The 19,881-nt window shown below is 34.3% G+C and overlaps 1 long non-coding RNA gene across 1 annotated transcript; it reads left to right on the forward strand.

Annotated features, from left to right (window-relative positions):
* The first annotated feature begins 6,003 nt into the window (after positions 1-6,003).
* Positions 6,004-16,595, forward strand: LOC134856261 (uncharacterized). Its single transcript, XR_010164723.1, has 3 exons — positions 6,004-6,203; positions 10,937-11,448; positions 16,006-16,595. It is a non-coding gene; the product is annotated as an uncharacterized LOC134856261 (long non-coding RNA).
* The last annotated feature ends 3,286 nt before the right edge of the window (positions 16,596-19,881 follow it).

Consider the following 19,881-nt stretch of genomic DNA (forward strand, 5'->3'; position numbering starts at 1 on the left):
GCTCGATTGAAATATCAGTTTACTTAAAAAACAAATAAAAAAAAATCTGATCAGTTCTTCATTGCTCAATAAGAATAGATCGCGCACTTGGTGAGCAATCTGAATCTGTTCAAAAGTGGCTTGAGAAAAACCAGCACAATTGGTGGGAAGTGGTGTCTTCTCTCGAAATAAATCATCATGCTTTGTTCCCCGAGAATTAAGTGAAGCTCGTTGAATTTTGCTATTCAGATTAGGTCTTCTAATATTGTACGCGGGCACCTCGAATTTGAAAAACTCATGTAAAATTCTTTCCGAATGTAGCCCTGATACTGTTTGCATAACGAACTTAAAAAATTCATTAATTCGGAGCTAGTTAGGATTTTTTAATCAAGAAATACATTTCGTATGCTTTCAAAAAAATTTTGAAAGTAAATCAACCGATTTATCATTTTTTGTATCATCAAAAGGTGCGAAAGAATTGTAAAACTAGTACAACCGTACACCAGAATTTCGTTTTGTGGCATTGGTTTAATATTAGAGCTAAAGTGTTTGAGTGAAATAGTTTTTGGAACTTAATGACGCATTATTGAGACGTTTTATGATTATAATATTGAAATGAATTTGATGATTGGAAGCACTACTCGAAGATAAGCGAACTTAAACTGTTTTATCCGTATTCAGGGTCACTTAAATGATTGTTAGCCATTTGCTGACAGCTTCTAAGTCTTTATTGAAGTTTTCGACGGAGCAATTTAATCTAGTCACGTTGGTGTTGTCTAAGAACTAAAAAAAGTCACTAAAAATTCAATTTTTTGAAAGGTCCTTTATGTATATCAAAAACAAAATTAAGCACAAAACAGAACCTGGAGGAACGCCTTACTTTATTCTCCGCCACGTTGAAGTTGAGGGGCCAATTTCTTCAACTTGTTTCCTATGCTTCAAGTAGCTTATAAACCAGTTCAGACTATTTCAAATAACACCGTGCTTTTCTGATTTTCGAAACAAAATATGGTGATCAAGAGTGTCGAAAGCTTTTTTTAAATTAAAAATACTGCTGTTTTGACCTATTGGCTAAAATTTCAGCGACATTTTTTAGTTACTTTGGCAATTGCAACAACAGTGCTGTGATTTTTGCGAAAACCAAATTATTTGATATAAATTAGAAAAATAAACATAAACTCCAAGTAATTAAATATTCTGTTGTAAATTTCTCGCTCAAACACCTTGCTCCACAATGCAGGTAGTGATATTGTTCTATAGTTACTGACATAAAATTTAAATTCATCCTTATACAAAGGAAAAACAACCGCCGGTGCAAGATATGATGGAAAACTTCCTGATTTCAAAGACAATTCGATCAGATGCTTCAAAACAGGAGCAACCGCCAAAGACCTTGTTCTGAGAACGAAGTTGTTTGTTCCATCGATACCAGAAGGAACATCTTTTTGCAGCTTAAAAAAATAGTTTGAGTTTCCATTTCCGAGACAGGAAAACTACGCATACAAAAACTCAGCGTGACAAAAAAATTGATCATATACAAGGTTTGGTATGTTACTGGCTAGAATTTTTCCAATTGTGGAAAAAAAATGTTTTAAACTCATTTGCAAAAACCAATTCATCACTGGATGGGTCGCGGCTATTTGACTTATTGAAAAAATCTGTTTTTTTGGAGGTATTTGTTTTTTTTTCTTTCATTTAAAAGTATTGTTTTTGTATTGTTTTTTTTCTTTCATTTAAAAGCCTATAAATTTGTCTTGAGTCACGACTGCGTTTTTTGAGTTTATCATAATAATAGTTTCTCTTACACTTCATAATTTCAATTTGAGTTTTACTTCGAGCAATTTCGAGGCTTAATCTTGTTCCTTCCGCGCTTTTCTTTTTAGGCCAGGTTTTATAAAGTCTACTACGATTGGCAACTAATTTTTTATATGATTAGTCAACCATTGTCACTTAGTTTTCCGTTCTTTAGTTTGGATCTTATCAATTGAGCGTACTTATTTTGAATACTATGGTATTTCGACTGAAGTTCTTCAAAAAGATCATCAATCGATTTTGTTGTGTCCAGTGTTTCGTAATTCTGTAATTCATTCACAAAAGCAATGTTATAGTCATGTATATACCATCGAGAATTTAAGAAAATAGTATCAGGTACCTTTTGACAGTGTCACGCTGGTGTTTGTGGTATAAAGCTCTAAGAAAGTTGGGTTATAATCAGAGAATGATTGATTTTCGAGCGTATAGGCGAGTTTAACATTTATATATTTTACTATCTTATGGTCTAACAGATAGGATAGGTTTTTTGTTTTCAGAACTTTTGTACTTAAATCACCGCATTTCATAGCTCGATGCTTTTTGTGGCTTATGTTTTCTTACACCTTTTTGAAGTCTTCTACAAAAGCATCTTTGGGAGGGTTGTAGACCAGCATTATCCAGAAAACGTTCTTACTAAATTTAACAAAAAACCGAAACACTTCAAGCCAATTCAGATGCAAACTCTTCAGTTATAGTTACGTCAACATTCATTTACATCATGAATCCAGCCCCCATGCCTTTTCTAGGTTTATTATTTTTAGTGTTTTAATCTTTTAGCCGGTAGCTATTGTGATTATTACAGTCTTCCAACCATTTCTCGCTGTGGCAAATTTTATCAGGTGGTGACTCAAGGCTATGTATAAGTGCTTCCATTTTGTCGGGGTGTTTATGGTGTGACCGTAAAGTTTAATGAAAAACTTTAGCACATTTTGATTTAGAAGAAGGGTTACACGGTTTTGAATACGGTTGCTATTGTTTTCCCAAAACAGCTTTCACTGTCTTCTATCGTGTATTGAAGCTTCTTTCCTCCTTCGTGTATACCTCTTATGCAAAAGATGATGTTACTTTTTTTAAATTTGAAATAAATAATGCCCTCTCGTGTCCAAGCTGATTCAACTCGTGAGTCTTGTTTCGTAAGATTAAGAGATCTTCAAAAACTTTTACGGACTTCATGGATTGGGACTGGCTTAGCTTTCGCTTTTTACGGAGAAGTTCTACTTTGGCGAGTCGACTAGAGAACCGAATTATCATCGGTCGTGATATCGTATTTCTGTCAGCTAATCTATGGGCAATAGGATAACTGTCGTCTCAATTTCAGCTCCAGCTTCTTTGACAAGGCTTTGGCTGTACTCTTCGAAGTTACTCCGGCCATTTTTCCTTCACAGCGTTTTTCCACGATTCCAATAATTCGCGCATTATCTCGTCGATTGTACCCTTCCCTTCTAGAAGTTCGGCTTCTGATACCGCTTTTAAGTTTCATTTTCTAGCCTCCAGCTCATTTTTTTTGTCTCCTTTAAATCTGATCACTTCACATCGTTCAGTCCTTGATTTAACAAGGATTTGAAGATAGTTTTCAAAGTTAACTCCATTGTCGCAACGATCTTTGGGATTTGTTCTAAGGAGGCGTTTCAATACTGGATTGATATTGAGGTTTGGTTCAGATATTGCCTTCAAATCAGGACTCAGTGCAGCACATATTCATTTAGAGTACGATTTTGGATTAGGTGTTCGATCTTTTGGTGTACGATTTTGGATTAGGTGTTCGATTAGGTGCTGGATTAGGTGTTTGATCTAGGTGTTCGATATCTTACTTGTGGAATATTGTCGCTATCATCTTGAATAGTTCTTTCCTCTCGTACATCAGTGATATGAGCAGTTTTGGTTTTTGGGTTATCCTTTTTGCGTCTCTGAAACTATTTAATAAATTTATCACAACAAACAGGCTGAAAGTTTATGTTTAAAAAAGCTTATGTCTTCTTCTCAAAAGAAGTGGTGAATACACCAGGTAAGTTCATGCTGGTTTTTGTGGTGAAGCAGCGGAAAATTACGTGTTGCATGTTTTTTTTCTAAATTTCTTTATCAAAGATTCAATAAAAATGGTGATTCTGTGCAACAAAACAGCTAAATGATATGATGCTTTACCAATGAGCGTCCGTTTTTTTGAATGAACAAAGTTACAGTAAGCAGTTACTAATTACCACAGATTTAAATCTGGCAGCCTGTGAATTTTCAAACAAATTCAACATCCTAAACCTTCTGTGTGCTTTACGCTATCCTTGTTACCAAAAATACTGAGGAATAACCGTTTGTTTCAGCGGGCAATAGTTATCCTGGCGTTGTCTGTTGCTACGCTCCTAGTAACGCCGTGGACTCGTATTTTTTTATGGTTTAACCTTCACTTCAACAAGCTTGGTGGTTACAAAAAACTTCAAATTTTAGGGTGTTCTATTCAAACCACCAGACTCTCAAATTCAATGAAAAGCCCCCTCGCGCTCTCGCTGTGGCTTGAGCGGAACAGCGCTACAAACAAGCATTTTTTTTTAATTCTTTCTTCAAAGCTTTCTATCGGTATCCGTATTGACATTTGATTTTTCAACCTTTTTATGTGGTTGTGGGCGCAGAGGGTTGCGGGTTTGATTTTTGGGTGGAAGGCTAGAAGTCAGATCCAGGTGGAGTTCAGACAAATTGCAGCGCAGACACCAAAAGCCAATAACACTGACCAGCCTTCACGCCGTGACCAATTCCACCGAAAAAATGCAAAATTGCTTTAATGTCTAGACAACTATTGAAAGTGCTTAGTAAGATACCTCACTCGATTCCATTTCATTACAAAACTAAACTGCACACTGAACTGTCGCACGTTTATTATTGGAATCCAGAGATAAGTCTTTAAAATTGTTTCAAAATTTGTAGCGGATTCCTCAACATCTTTGAGGAACAATTTTGAGCGATACAGTGTTTCAGCTATTTGTTCATGAAATTCAAAACAGCGGAGAATATCAAAGAAAACTTGCAATGTTCCGGATTCAGGGATAAATCTGTTTTTGTCTTGTCGCGGAATCTGCATACAATTCACAAGACACGCTGTTTGGCGTCATTGTGTTGGCGGTTTTTTCGTGAATCCGGATTGTGCATGCTAACAAAAACAAAAAAAAACACTTGATTTCAATCACATCTTCAGTTTCAGCGATCACAACAAAAAAGCAAATACTGAACAGAAAATGAAATAAAACTGAGAAATACTGATGCCTTTTACCAGTTTTTTTTTTTGAAAATTTTAAAAATATCCAATAAAGATAAAGACTTTGAACACTCGACTACATGCGTTAAGCGGAAAATGTGTTTTTGCATGTCGCTCGCTTACCCCGCAAACCGTCTATAAGTCGTCAAAATGGGTTGCGTCAAAACTGAACCAATGGCAAGGGCGTTGTTGTTCCGACTTTCCATACGAAAGTAACGGAATATTTGTGCTCGGGGTGGGTTTTTTTCTTCAGACAAATTTCGACTTTTTAATTAGCCATTTTTGACAGAATTTTTTAAAATCATTCGAAAAGTATTGTTGTCGTGAGCTCAAATTTGAAACGATATTTTACCTGGGATAATTTTTTGTAAAGTTATGGGGGTTTAAAGATTGCCATTTTGGCCAATTTGGGCCAATTAGCACGCGATACATTTCGCGCTATTAACGCGTAAGCGGAGAGTTAATCCGTCTTAGAAATCGTTCCAAATTGGTTGAAAGAAGCTTATTTGCCCTAATTAATTTGTTCCAAGGAGCTAAATTCTATCCTTTTGTACTTTATATGGCGTGTGGGGGGATGAGTTTCACAAAAAATTTCAAATTTTAGAAAAAATTTTCATTTTATTTTATTTAATGTAATTTTTCAATGTTATTACTGCTCCACCTTAAAAGGCAGTCGGAACATTCAGGGGTTCGCCCTGATACGAGCAGTCTTGTTCTACATTTAAATACAAGAAAATAACGAAAGCATTAAATTATTTTGAACACGTTCTGAGAATCCTCAAAACTGAAAGTGAAACTTGGTTGGTAATGATTGGTATTCGATGACGCCTATAGTGAAGTTTTGGGGTTGAAATTAGATTCTAAATTAACTTCAAGCTTCTCCCTTTCATGTGCGGCAATTCACCAGATGAATTTGTTTGGCAAGTCCTGCTTTATAGCACTAATCGCCAGTTTAACTGCATCTGAGAAGCTCTAATCCCAAAAAACACGGCTGCACTTCCCTTTTTCAGATAGACCCAAATTACGTGTTCAAAGTTGTCCCTGCAGTTTGACTCAGTTGTTCAAAAATCAACAAAGCCTGAAATAATTAACAGTTTTTTTCAATTTTCATTTTATCTCCAATTGTTAACGTCACTTTTGGCGTCTTATATTCGTCTTTTCAATAGTAAAGGTAAGCTAAAAACACCCAAAAATATATTTTGAAAATTTCAAAATTTTAGTTCACATTATCTTCAATTAATTAACTTGCAATCAATTTCAGCCAAGCTCAAGCCTTATTTCTAACTTTCTTTCTCATTTCCTGATTCAATTTGGGTCTTTTGAGCTAAAAATATGACGATCCAAACTTTGTAGGACAAACGTTAATCAAGCTATCAACAAAAACGCTTTTACTCATGTCTCAATGTTTAAATAACCTTTTAAAACCTATTTTGCATGATTTATAAAAATGACATTTATTGTAAGTTAATCTGTTTTTTTTTCTTAATTCCACCGGGGATTTTGGGCCAGAAGTAGACTAAGCTAGATTTTTTTTGGTTCTCAGAATGACTATTTGCGGCTAAATGTGTTTTCTTTAAATATAAGGCAATATTATGCTGAGTTCTTGTTTTGAACTTCTGTCATTTTTCAGTCCTTCTTTCAATTTCTTTTTTAACTTCTCTTCCTTTTCAAATTTATCTCTTTATTTTTCCCAAGACTCCTTTTTCTCCCTGATCTTTTTTGATAACTGCCTTTAGCCTTTGTTTATCGCAGCCCCCTCCCTGAATTTCAATCTTGCAAAATTCTGTCAACTGCTCATCAAGCAATTGCTGCACATATTTAAGCTGCTGCACTTATCCATCATACACCGAAAAACGTAGAGGCCCACCACTAAATCGTCTGTTGAAAAATTACTGAAATATATGTTTTTTTACTATTGAAACAGGTTGAGGAGTTTTTATTCTTTAAGAGCTTCAATTTACTACAACCTTGCGGTCATTAAACAAGTTTTTGACAACTTCAGTCAATAAGTTAACCAGTAAGGTTTTCAAAATTTTATGTCCTAAACAATTGATCAAAAAATAAGGTTATGTTGCTTGCTAGGGCCGTTTGTAGGCTTTTCTCGGAATTAGAAGGGGAGGGTGTTCAATTTTTGAAATTTTGTTTTTGTTCAACTACATTGATTTCTCGAGTTCTCCCAAATCTCTACAAAATTTTTTCGGGACATGCCCTTTAAAATTTTTCAGGTTTGATCTTCGAAAAATAATGCCGCATCATCCAAAAAAAACTCTCTTTTGAGGTGCGCCATTTGAAATTTTTTAGGGTTGGTTGCCCAAAATAAATCGTACCAAATCGCTGATGTGAGAGAGAGATGGTGTCGATCTTCTTTTTAGATCCGCTACTGATGGCATAGATTTCATGTTCAGTATTTTGTCAGATTGCCATTCACGCTTGAATAAACTCGATTTTTAGTATCTGGTTTTGTTTAATGTTTGGGATCCAAAATTGAATAAAATCTGAATACCCAAACTACGGAACACTTAATAAAGTAATTATAACGTTTTTGTAAAAAAAAATTGGAATGGAACACAGTTTTCGTTTTAACGTAGGACTCGTAGCTATAGATTTTTTTTAAAACTGTGTCACTTTCTCTTCTTTGATTCGACCTGACAGTTGTTAAGAATTAAATTTTTTTTTGCCAAAAAAAGTTTAGCACAAAAAGTTATTTACAAAACACCAAAAACAGGTATCGTTTTGAAACACTTTCAGTCGTGATTTGAGATGTATTAAAATTTCTGCAGATTTTACCGAGTTTTAGAAAATTCAGTTTTTTCTGCTTTCTAGAAAACTGATGGCATCAGTTTAAGGACATTCCATTATACAATTTCCTCAGACTGGAGCGGAAACGTGGGGGATTATAGCGAACGAAAAGATATTGAAAAAAGGGCTCTCTTCTGGTATTTTGGTTTGTACCTGAAAACTTCAGCCCCATCAGAATCAAACATTTTACACTGAAATACTTTAATCTAATTTTAATTTTAATTTAAACATTTTTAGTTTTTCAACTACGTCTAGTTAAAGAGTAAGATCTTTAATTGATCCAAATCTCAACTCAATTTTAATTTCGCGGTCGCAACCTTTCAGGTCATCTTTTGAATACATACTTTTAGCTTTTCTCAACTTCAGGTTTCTGTCTGCTTTTCCCATTTAGAGCAGAAGTAAAATGAAAAAAAAAAAAACAAAAAAAAAGTTTCTTTGGGATATCTGTTCTTAAGATCTTTACTTGATTCAAATTTTACTTTTAATTTTCATAACAAAAAAAACTTCATACCAACTTCTGCTACGAATAAAAAATGTCTACTTTTTTTAAATATAAGCTCGTGGCTATAACAAAAATTTGGTTGTTGTTCTGACTCGCGAAGAAATTGGTGGCACAATTGTGCTCAAGGTTGATTTTTTCAGACGAATTTTGTATTTTCAACTAGCAATTTTTGGCTGAACTTTTTGAAAGATTTTTGAGCTCAGATTTTCAATTTCAATTTACTTGCGATAATTTTTCGTGAAGATATGGGTTTTGAAAATGGCTAATTTGACAATTTTGGGACAATTAATGTGTGATACTTTTTCCTTCTGAAACGCTTAAGAGGCGATCGAATGCTGCTCAAAAGTTTTTCCAACCTGAATTGAGTCAGGCTATTCATATCAATTGTTACGTTACAAAAGTGAAACTACCAGTTTGTACTTTAAATGGCGTGTTGAGGGATGATTGATAAAACTTTTTAAAAGGAAAGTTTTGTTTATTTTTTTAGCATCATCATTTTGGTTTAAATTGTTAAATTTTCATATAGCTTAAAGAGCTCCAATACGAGCAGTTTTGTTTATTTAGTAAATCATTTATGTAAACTTATTTATGAAAGTAAGAAAAAACAGTTCCTCAAGCAATAGCTCTGCGACAAATTGTTATTTTTTAAATGTTATCAATTGTCGCCTGCGCAAAGTATCACCATTATTGTTGCCTCCCATCTTTGAACAACTACAAATTTTCTTCGAAGTACTTTAAATCCAACTCCCCGCAGCAATTTTCTTTTGCTCCGACTGTTTGAAAAATGTGGAGGTACTTTGTATCCGGGTATGATTTAATTTTTCCACGCAAAATCAGCCACCAAATCATTATCGGAATATGACAAGTGACATATCAGATAAAAGCCCTTTAAGCCGAGATTAAAATATTTCTCACTGTCGAATATAAAAACCGGATTGTTTTTTTTGGTTTTTTGGTCTAATTTCAAGATCAAGAGGCATGGCTAAGCAGGCTTACAAAAGCTTTGTTATGTACGTTTTGAGCCGCAAAATCATGGTTTTTTTTCAAGTGAAAAACATTTTTGGAGTTTTTAGCGCCAAATTTCTTTAGCGCCAATTTTGCAAAAAAAAAGACTTTTTGAATTTTTTAAACATTTTTTTAGTAACTTTTCTTTAAAAACGGTTTTCCAGTTGATCCATTTTACTATGAATGTCGAATATGCCTGAGTTTTTTTCGTTCAGACTTTTTATTACACCACGCAGCAATTACACGCAGTGTGATTTCTTATTACACCACGGAACCTTCTGCGCTATTTGCACAATAACTGGCTATACTTGTTATTTTACATCATCTGAAAAAAATTATAGCTTAAGCTCAAAATGAAATTAAAAATTTGCTGCAAATTTTGTACGCAAAGATATATTGGTTTGATTTTTGCCTATATTGCTAATTTGGGATAGTTAATGCGCTCAAAGTTTTCAGTTTTTATTAACCTGTTTATCGTACATGGCATGGCGATTTAATCCGGCTTGTAAATAATTCCACATTGAACTGAGGCAAGTTAATTCATCCAAAGGTTGCGTTACAAGAAAATGATTTAATAAGATTGAAATACTATCCAATAAAGCGTTAAGTTCTTGTTTTATTAGATAGAAAGCTGCTTAAAAATACCAACTCCTTCACTATGATGGTAAAAAAGAAAACGCTGCAGAATAATTCATGGTTTAGTTAATTTTAGCCTTCATTATTTGGAATAGATAACCATATTTTGGATATCACCGACTGTTTTTCTATACAAAGCGGAACTTTTTTTGACGAATCTTGAATGACGATTGAAATAACTGGTTTTTGACACCACACATCAGTCGATTCCATACGATGCTTGAGCTACCTGATTTTCAGTAAAAAGAATACTTGCTCCAAAATTAATTCCGATTTTGTTTTTGGAACGACGTTGAATTTTTATAGAATTTAACTTGTTCATCAGACCCAACAGATTCCCCATTTTTGCCTCACCAAAAAATAGATTGAAATTAAAATAAGACGACTTAACATAGAAAAAATATCGCTGACATATTTCCCCCAAATCGATCAGTTTTTTTCTACTATTTTTTCTTACAAATTATTCAATTTTTTGATTTCTTCTTTTTTGAAGATTCAAATGTTGATTTTAGGGCCAAAAAACTTCAAAAATAGGTATCAAAGAACCATCAATTATCTTGAAACTCAATTTTTATTTGCACTTAGCTCGCTGCTATTAAAAATAAAATAAATCAATTTATGTCGCGACCCGACTTAATTTTATCTAAGAACTATGAAAAAATTAGGCTTTTTCGATGATTAGTTCATGCCTTTGATTCAGCTGAATTTAATGATTTTCATCTTTTCATTGCAGAAAAACGAGGAAATTACTACCGGTTTCTGAACTAACTTGCTCACTTTTTGAATGTCAACCGAACGAAAGTTATCAATTTGTACGGAAGCTTAACTTTTTGTTAAAATAGAATCTTAATAATTAATGTGGTTTGGTGAAAGTATCGCTGATGAAACATTTTTTACCAACAACTAACCCAGTAAATTTGTAAACCCAGAAAAGTATGAGCGCGTTATTCTCTCCATTTCAGAGTGCGTCTTCAAATGGCAAATGAAGCAAGACTTGGAACATGTGAACAAGTATTGCAGACATCAGCAGACCCCCTTTGAAGATAACTTCCTCCTAAAATCCACAAAAATCCCCTCACAATTCCGATTTAGACCCAAAACACCAGCTAGATTACAACACCCATATCTCATCAACTACCCATTATGCAATCCCCGCTTTTGCCACAGCAGAGAAAATTAGCTGCAAATTGAGATTTATCCTCTCACAAAGCAGAAAATTACTTTCTTTTTGTGCTTATCTCTGTCTGGTTAATTTTTAATATACCAATTTATCTTGCCATAAATAGTTTCCCTTCCAAGAATATGTTATTCGACCATTTTAATTGCAGCCCCAATTATTTTTGTGACCATTAACCAGCATCTTTAAGATCTGATTATTTAGGCATGCTGTAATGGATTTAATATTTGATACGGAAAAGATGACATTCGATTCTGCAGTTAGAATTTCGGAATATGCAATAATGTACTTGATGAGGTAAGTGAAACGTAACTATGCTTGCTTCATGGAAAAACCCCTATTATGTTGCGTAGTTTCGATGGAAAAAAATTTTATGCTTCTCCGTGTTTCGTAAAAAAATTAAATCTTTATAGCTCTAATGACAACAATTTTTTTGGCTCAATTTCTATTTTTTTTACTCTATTCTTTTTACAAATCTTTTTCTTTTATAAGAGCTTTAAAATCTTTCAGAATTTTCCCAATTAGGGGCAACGGGGTTGGCATTTCGGCCGGACTTTTTTTCCCAATTTGCCTGCAATTGACAAAAAAATTGGTTAAAATTGAATTGTCTCCTCAAGTTTTATCAGCTAAGTTTCCGCATCACGGATTTTGCTTGTGCCGTAAACATCATTCCTTGCAAGCGCAAAGTTTTGTCTTTCTATTATCAAGAGGGAACTTAAAAGATTTTTTTTTCCTAAAATTAGTTTTTTCGGCTCAAACTTTTGCCACATTACAGGTTTTTCTTATTCTGAGAGCATTTTTTTGGTAGTTGCACGCGCAGGTGTTGTTCATTTTAGTTTCAGTTAGGACTGAAATTTATATTTTTTTAAATAGTTTTAATTTCTTTCATATCAAATTGTGTCTGCTCAAAGATTGTCGACTTTGTTTCCTCATTGGAAGTTTTGGTCCGTTGCTACTTTAACAGACAAATTTCTCTGAATTTTGCTCTTTTCCAGGGGATTAAAAACAGGTCGCAGGACTAGATAGTCTCCAACCATTTGTTACACATGAAGTAAGCGAGTGATTAAAATTGGTTATTTTTTCTAGTCAAAAAACGAAAAAAAATTGTGGAAACCTTGTTGGTCTTAAAACTCTCTGAAAATTCATTTAGAACACCTAGGGCTTCGCCCTGACATGCAAGAAGTTTTTTTTTCAATTCAAAGAGCGCTAATTCATTTAGGTGGTACTGGTATGGCAGTAGCCTGATAGTTTACAATTGTAATGTTTAGTATTTGTCGTAATGCCGGTCAAAGAGGTTAAGATCAAAAACAGTGCTTGACACGAGACAGTGTGCTATCTAAGTGATCTAGAATCTAGATTTGTTTTCAAACTCATTTAACAAGAGTCGTATTTTTGTTAATTCAAGTTTTCGATCAACAATCTCTTCAGTACCGGTCACAGGATACCAGAATACATAAAAGAGAAAGAGAGAGACAGAGAGAGAGAGAGAGAGAGAGAGAGAGAGAAGGAGAGAGAGAGAGAGAGCTGAAAATAAATGAAATTTGCCGTATTCCATAGAGAAAAACCATTAACTTTTTCAGCGTGAAACCAAAATCAGCGTGTTTTTAGTTATTTCTGGTGAAAATGATTCTTCTCGGGTTTTCTGTGCAACTTCCGAATCAAAAGGATACTCTTGTTTTGTTCTATATTTTCAATACAATTTCCGAGTATTTGTGCTTGGGTGGGGTATTTGTACGGATATTTTCAATTTTTATTTATTTATACCTTTTTGCCAATATTTTGATTCAGCTTGAAATAATTTGTCAGGTTTAGCTAATTATTTTTAAAAAATTTTTGGAGCTGATAATTTGTATACAGTGAATTTATTTATAAATCCAATAACAACTTTTTCTTGCGTCGAACAGCAATTTCTTAAAAAGTCTATCGAATTTAATTTGAGGCATGCTTGTTTGTCTAGTTAACGCGTTTTTACACATAAACTATGTTCGTATTTACCTAAAATGTGATAGAGTAGCAATTACAAGAGTTGTGTTTTTGAAAAGGATGGAACCATATAATTTTAAAATCAAAACTTATTTCAGATTTTCCGACCGACAGTCAAAAAAAACTGCTCCATCCTGATACAAGCAGTCTTGTCTAAATGTTGTCAAAAACCAAACCAAACACCTTTCATGTTTTTTGATATTTTGTTACGTTCCCATTTCCGAAGAAATAGAGAATCGTTCATGCTTTGGGTAATTTTTTAAAGCAATTTTGAAAGAAAATTGTAGAGTGGGTACTGAACCTGAAAATTAGTGCGTGCAAATCTGCTATGCAATATTCTGAATGTGTTTTGAGCTTACACATTTTGCTCGTTTTGAAGACTCTATGTATGATACTGAAAAACCTAAGTCGCTTTTTCGTCAAAATAGTTACGAGTGGAAATCAAGATAACTTATAGACTTTTTGGTCATTTTATTCACCTATACGACTCGAATTTTGACACTCAATGTTGAATATTGGCACCCCCATCAAAGTTTCTTGGATTAAAAAGAATTATACTGAGAAGTCTTGCCAAAAATGTAGCTAATGAAATCGATTGTGTGTATTTAATTTAGGCAACATTTTCTTTTTTAAAAGCGCCAAAATTTATTCTTACCCCCAAAATATTTCCAAAAAAATTTTTTTTTTCTGTATCACCGTATAATTGTTGTGTTTTAAAACCTAAATCTAGAGCAACCAACATGGATGCTACCTTGAATTAACTAATAGTCACCAAGAAAAAAACTTAATTTTTGCTAAGTTTTTTGAATTATTTTGATGTCTTCCAGTTTTTATACCAAATGAGACAATAGATTGAAGCATAAGTAAAGAAACGAATCTGAAACTTAGAGCAACATAAAAGGAGCATTGCGACCATGATTTCATTAAGAACCATCAGTAAAAAATTCTGTTTTTGTAAGAATATTTTAAAAAGTTTCTGATGATGATCGGTTCAAAAACAGCCTAAGACAAAAAATTAAGGCATTTTTATAAGCAACAGTAACTATAATAGAGAAATGCGACCATGATTTGATTTAAGATGATCAGTAAAAAATTTGTTTTTTTTTGCCCATTTTTTTTGCAAAATTTAAATAATGAGGCAGAAACAAGCAAATAAATCCGAAGAAAGGAGCAACATAAAAAGGAATTGATTAAACTACAAATCACCAGTTAAAATCACTATTTTGTAACTAAAACTATTGTATTCAGGGGCGGATCTAGGATTTTCTCGAGGGGGGCGGATTTTCAAAAAATTTTCCAAAATTTTGACGACCTTTTTTTTTTTTTTTTAGGTCCATCAAATTGATTTTTCGAGGTCTCTCAAAGCACTGTTTTGCCCCTATTTTGGCTAAATTTTCTGCTAAATTTTCTGCTAAATTTAGGCAAATTTTTGAAAAACAGCCAAAAAAGCCGTTTTTGGGCACTTTTTGAAAAATTTTGACAAAAAAAAAATCGCGGTATTTTTGGCGCGCGCTCCCCCTCAAAGTTGGTATATATTGGCGCCTAAGGCGCCATTAGAAAAAGTTTAGGGTCGGTCAACCAAAAATGGAATTCTGAAAAAGTATCAAAGGGGGGACCCTTTGGGTCGGCAGGGGGTCGAATCCCTGAGGGGAAGGCGTCCGCCCCCCCCCCCTAAATCCGCCCCTGATACAGGTGTTTCCGATATAATTTTCAAATTGAAGTCAAACTTTTTATTAACTTCTTCAACTGAGGTAATGAAATTTGATCCAAACAAACGTTGTTTTTCTAGAATTATGAATTTCGCAAGAGCGTACAACTAACAAAAACTCATCCTTCCAATGACATATCAAATTGAGCGGTAGGTGTTTTTTTGTTTTTGACTATTGCCATTTTACTGACCAAGTGGCACGTAAATGACTGACTGTATAAGCAAATTAACCTGAGATTTTAAGCCTAATTTTTCATGAATACAATTGGTATTCATGAAAAATTAGGCTTAAAATCTCAGGTTAATTTGCTTATACAGTCAGTCATTTACGGGCCACTTGGTTAGTATAATGGCAATAGTCAAAAATAAAAAAAAACCTACCGCACAATTTGATATGTCATTGGAAGGATGAGTTTTTGTTAGTTGTACGCTCTTGCGAAATCCATAATTCTAGAAAAACAACGTTTGTTTATATCAAATTTCATTACCTCAGTTGAAGAAGTTAATAAAAAGTTTGACTTCAATTTGAAAATTATATCGGAAACACCTGTATCAGGGGCGGATTTAGGGGGGGGGGGGAGCGGACGCCTTCCCCTCAGGGATTCGACCCCCTGCCGACCCAAAGGGTCCCCCCTTTGATACTTTTTCAGAAATCCATTTTTGGTCGACCGACTCTAAACTTTTTCTAAAGGCGCCTTAAGCGCCAATATATATCAACTTTGAGGGGGAGCGCGCGCCAAAAATAACGCGATTTTTTTGTCAAAATTTTTCAAAAAAGTGCCCAAAAACGGTTTTTTTTTACTGTTTTTCAAAAATTTGCCTAAATTTAGCAGAAACAGTGCTTAGGAAAACCTCGAAAAATCAATTTGGTGGACCTAAAAAAAAAGGTCGTTTAAGTTTTGGAAATTTTTTTGAAAATCCGCCCCCCCCCCCCTCGAGAAAATCCTAGATCCGCCCTGACCTGTATAACTCGCTTAATGAAAATAATGAAGTTTAAAAAGGAAATTTTCTTGACTAATTTAGAAGTTAGAATAGTTATATGGACTTAAAAGCAGGTCCTGATTATTTTTTCTACGTTTTTTAAAGGAGCCCCATTTGGTTAACCCATCCCGTTTGAGCTCATACGATATTAATAGAAAAACTAGGAAATCTGCTTGCTTTAGAGGACAGAGCAGACATCAAGCAACTTTCACACTGGCCAGTTGGACTCAAGTTCTTTCAGTTTTTGTTTTTATTTTATCTCAACTTCAATTCGTTTCATGCCGATTCGGGTCCGACTTTGCTCCTTCGTATCTCTACGACATCGAGAAGAACAATTATGACGTAGTCAAGTGCTGTTTCGACAACCGAATCCCAAAATACTGTCTCAAAATGTGCGACGGGAAAACACAGAGTTTCAGCAGTCGCGATATTTGCCGAGGGGCTTACGAGGATATTCGGAAATTGTGCTTCATTGGCCCATCTTCCGATGAAAACTATTATAATGGCAACGAAAATTATAAACCATCAAGCAATATCAAATTATACGATCCATTCGAAGCCAATGATGGCGGAAGTGAGTTTCGGAGTGATCAAAATGTGAACAAAGTTCAACTTTATTTTCCACAAAATGAAAAATCGAAGAATCAAAAAGATCTAGCGGGTGTTATTGCGACAAATTATAATTGGTTGATAAGCTTTTTCATGCTGTTTTATTTGTTAGATTTTTGGTTATTCTAAATTTTGTCAAATTTATGATGAACGGTCGTGTTAGGTGCAGATTTGGGGCAGCAATTTCATCGTAAAGAAAAATCGATTCCAGCCCCAAATTTAACAACGAAATTAAAAAATCCAAAAGATGCCAAAAATTTGAATGCTTTGTATTTTTACTGGTCAAATATAGTTTTGTATAACTTATTTGTATGTTTTTACATTGTTTTGATTCCAGTTCAATTGCATAGTTTGTTGCACATTTTCAGCCCTTATTTTTAGACAAATGCATTAGTCTAGATAAGAGTATTTTGCTGGAGATATCTCCCAAGAACTATCTATAGTCGTAGGTCCCTAGAAAGTTTGTGCTCGTCCGCCAGATGTTTTGTTTTTATGGCAAACATGATAAGATAAACTAGGCTGTGCCCGTTTTTGAGCAGTTTAGTAAAATCATTCTGTCTTCCTTAGTAAAACGATTCCGTCAAAAGCTGAAAAAAAAATTCTCTTCAGCATTTGTGACTATTTCTTCTCGGCGTAATTTTCGGATCTAATTTTTGTGGTTTATGTCCTCAAATATATGCTTGTCGTGGTTGATTATTGGACCAATTTTGACAATTGAAATTACAGTTTACGCTTTCAGCTTTTTTGTTACTACCAATGAAAATTTTTTTAAAAAAAATTCATCAAAAAACTTGAATATTGAGTGTTATCCAAAGCCAGTAAAATGGCATGTGGAACACTCAGAGTTTGTAATGATACGTGGTTTTTTTTGTCAAAAATGTTGTTTTCTTATTGGTCATTTTGAACTTTTTCAAAATTGACCAATAAGAAGCGATGCGCAAAGTGAGCGCAAAGTTATAACAAATTTAGTTTGTGTTTTTTTTGAGAAATTACGAAATTTGAAAAATTTCAATTTGGCAAAATTTGGCTAATTGAAAGCGCTTGAACTTTCATTTTATAGATATAAATTTTTTTCCGACGTAGAAATGTATCGAAACTGAAACAAAGCATGGCAATTGATTCAAAAACTGACTGTACTCAAAAATATCACACTTAAATTCTGGCAGTTTTTTGGGCAGTCCGAAGGTAAGAACAATATATCTTAAGGCAAAGTTTGTAATAGCAACAGATCATAAAGCCGTCACATCAGCATTAGATGGTAATTGATTTTTCAAAAGTTGCCGAACTCGGTTAACTCGATGGATTGATAAATTACTACCCTGTCATATAAAAATTCACCAAAAGCAGTTACTTAAAAAATTGAAAAAAAGAACTCGAAAAATATTCAGAAAAATCCGGGAATTGGAACGAGAATTTACTGGGAAATAGATTAAAACACGAAAGTCAAGAAGTGAACTTGATAGACCCAAAATGGAATAGAACGATTGAAAAACGTCAAAGCGGCCAATCGGAATTTGAAAAAGTCGCAGAAAATTTTCGAAGGACAACCCGTTTGGGAATCAAATGGCTGTGGTCGAAGGCTGTTCCCTAGTGGACAGCAGTACCGATCCAAGTTAAGCCAGTCGCAATGAACTGGATTCACAGAGGACATCCACACAAGATGCATTGCTGAACGTGTCTTACTACCTGATTTGGCCTCTTATACAAAAAGACATAGTAAACTTGGCGGAGCAGAGTACAAATTACGGGGTGAGAATCTAAATACATAACCGCTAAATTTTCTGCTAAATAATTACAACTGCTTACGCAGCTGGGACAGCTAGACCTATGAAAAGCCATAAAAAGGAGGAAAAAAGTTAACTCGTAGCAAAAGATTTCAAAATTTCCTTCGGTGAAGTCACAAAATAAACGGGCGGTAAATGTACAAAAAAAGTTTTTGAGTACATATATCGGCTTACACGGGATTCCAGCATCAATAAAAAACATACAGTTCTCAGCTTGTTAGAGAAAAACAATGAAAAAAAAAATCTTGTTTGTTAAAAAATGGGGATGCGGCATAAAACAATCAGAAAAATAATAAGAAGGAGACGGGTAGTGATGCGACTTGGCGAGCACCATAAATTCAATAAACTGATATGCAGTACAATGATCAGCACGTGAAAAGAACCCAGCAGAAAACAACACAGAAAAGGTTGTCTGATGAACATTTTTAAAGACTTCAAAAGTGAGTTTAAGATTATCAGTGATAAATTTATACTTAATTCTGATCTAGTTGCAGATACTGATTTTACGAATGAAAGTTTTCAACAAAAATAAAAATATGCTACATCGAAGGAAATGGAGTGAGGGGAGGACTGATTCTGGCAGTCAAACAAGAAAAACCGAACACGGCGGGAGCCAACAATTTTGGCCCGAGAACTCCAGAACAGACAACCATGAAGACAGCAGAAAAGAAGCCAACGGCACAAAACGCGAGAAGCACAGAAGCTTTACAAGCAACAGGAAAAAGAGGAAGAGATCAAGAAGAAGGATAGGAAGAAGCGGCAATGAGTATTCCGAAGTAAGGGACAAGTAGTTTAACTTCAAAAACATATCAGCGAAGCAGAACTAATCTAAATTAGAAAAGCCGAAGGCAAAACAAGTCCAGAGGAAATCATCATTGCTATAAAACCAAGAAATTCCGGTTACGGAATGGTATGAAGTAGCGGACGGACCAAGTACTCAAAAGTAGAGACGAAATCGCGTTTCATGTTGAACATAAGGAGAAAGGGGATTGCAAATACGACCCACTGCCAGGTTTTTTGGACGACTCCAGTCAACACGACGCTAAAGTTAGAAGTACGCGCCCGAGCGAAAACAAAGAACCTCAAAGATTCGGAGGTTGATTCAAGCTCTCAGTGAAAAGTTTACTGAAAAAGGCACTAGAAACGTATCGGAACCAATTGGTAAATTTCTTAGAGGGAACCTAGCGACCAATCGAAACACTAGAAACGTTGCTAGAGCTTCATTTGTTTTGACGGATTTTTGGAAATACTTCGTTAGATCCGTAGATACTACAAAATCCGAGTTGTAAAGTGAATTCGGTTGAAAAAAAGATGGAAGTAGAATCAGAAAAATGGAAACTCAATTTGAACATTTTTAAAACTGAGAGTTAAAAATTCTCCTAGCTAATATAAAATTTAAAATTATTGAAATTAAAATTTTTACTGTTGACTGGAAAATTTGGTAATGCGCAGGCTGTTCCCTTGATGATATTATGCATATGTACATATTTAACTGTAACGTATTTATATTATTGTACCAAAGTACCTTTTTTTTCTAAATTGGATAACTTTATGAATTAAGTGTCAATCATCACAGTATCTGAAATTCAAAACGTGGTTTTCAACGTGATTTGATTGTTCTTCATTTTTTCCGAATTCTTACCGGTGATTTTGTTTTCAAATTTC

Source organism: Symsagittifera roscoffensis, chromosome 1 (assembly GCF_963678635.1).
Source record: "Symsagittifera roscoffensis chromosome 1, txSymRosc1.1, whole genome shotgun sequence".
Lineage (NCBI taxonomy): Eukaryota > Metazoa > Xenacoelomorpha > Acoela > Convolutidae > Symsagittifera > Symsagittifera roscoffensis.